Source organism: Propithecus coquereli, unplaced genomic scaffold (assembly GCF_000956105.1).
Source record: "Propithecus coquereli isolate 6110/MARCELLA unplaced genomic scaffold, Pcoq_1.0 Scaffold97, whole genome shotgun sequence".
Classification (NCBI taxonomy): domain Eukaryota; kingdom Metazoa; phylum Chordata; class Mammalia; order Primates; family Indriidae; genus Propithecus; species Propithecus coquereli.
This window is the reverse complement of record NW_012156062.1, coordinates 1,194,225-1,195,737: the sequence shown is the minus strand read 5'-3', so window position 1 is coordinate 1,195,737 and position 1,513 is coordinate 1,194,225.

Genomic DNA, 1,513 nt, shown 5'->3' with positions numbered 1-1,513 from the left:
TAATTTATATTTTATGCAAAACTATGACACTAGCTTCCAACTGATTTTTTTTAAGTGCTTGTGAGCGTGAATAGAAACTAAAGTATGCATTTTATTTCTAATTTCTGTTTTCAGTTTTAAAGGTCAGTAACTGGAGAAGGGCATATGAGTATCTAATTTTGCATATGTTTAGGCTGTTTACTGAGGTTAGGTGAAATAGGATGAGACTGTGTTTAAGAACATTTTATTCATGGATATTAATATATTTGAACACTAGACGCAGCACATTCCACGAGTAAGTTCCCCCAGGAATCTTTCACCTTGTTTGCTTGCCAAACTAAAGGTGTCTATGCTCTGAATAATTACAAATGTACCAAGATTTAAAAGTGCACGTTTTTCATCACGGAACTGAAAGAACCTGATGCAGCAGAATTCAGTGCAGTTCTATTTTCACATTGTTCGGACCTTGCCTTGAATTAAACAATTTAACAAGCTATTGAAAATCTGTTCGCATTTGCATTTTTCTAAATGTATATTTCTAAGTTGTTTGCTTTATTTAAAACAAAAGAAAAACAAGGCATATTAGCAGTAGAAATGATAGGTTAGTCTAAAAATCTATGAGGATCCCTCAAAATTTAACAATAAAAGTACCTTGGGACCTCATGGGAACTGGAAAATAGGATTATCTTTGTCTGTGTTCTTCAGCCCGCGGTTACGTGATCTAGACGCTCTGTCTCTCTGCACGGCCTCCTTCCCTTCTCCCTGAAGACCACATACTCTCCTCCTTCGTCTGCCTTCGCGGGACTAGTTATAGTTCCCTCCATGGATGGCAGCCTTAGCTCCTTGGTCTAAGGATTCTTTCAGCTGTTCAAACAACTAATTTTCTATATGTCATTTCCAAAATCTCAGGGAATCCAACTGGCCTGCCTTGGCTCAGGTTTCCATGCCTGGTTTAATCAGCTCTGGGAAGGGTTTAATCAAAGGGTGGTTTGGAACACGGGATAGTCCATCCCAGGCTCTGACAGGGCGAGGGCTAAGCAAGGAGGCACGTACAAAAAGCACGTACTGGGATCTCTAGTGTCTCTTTCAATGAAATTCTAATTTTCCTTAATTGAAAATAGGTAAATTATATGAATGAAACTTTCCTTGAAGGATTGATAATATTATATCAAGACTATTTGTTACCTATTGGTTGTAGTCATGAGATAAACTTGATAGGAATTTGATTATTTGCAACAGAATCTGGGTACAATTTATTTATTCAGTGAACTAGTATTTATTTTTTTTATTTCAGCATATTATAGGGGTACAAAAGTTTAGGTTACATATATTGCCTTTGCCCCACCGAGTCAGAGCTGTAAGTGTGTCCATCCCCCAGACTGTGCACACTGCACCCATTAGGTGTGGATATACCCATCCCCTCTCCCCCCCTCCCACCTGCCTGACACCTGATTCTTGCTATATGTGCACATACGTGTTGATCAGTTAATACCAATTTGATGGTGAGTACATGTGGTGCTTGTTTTTCCATTCT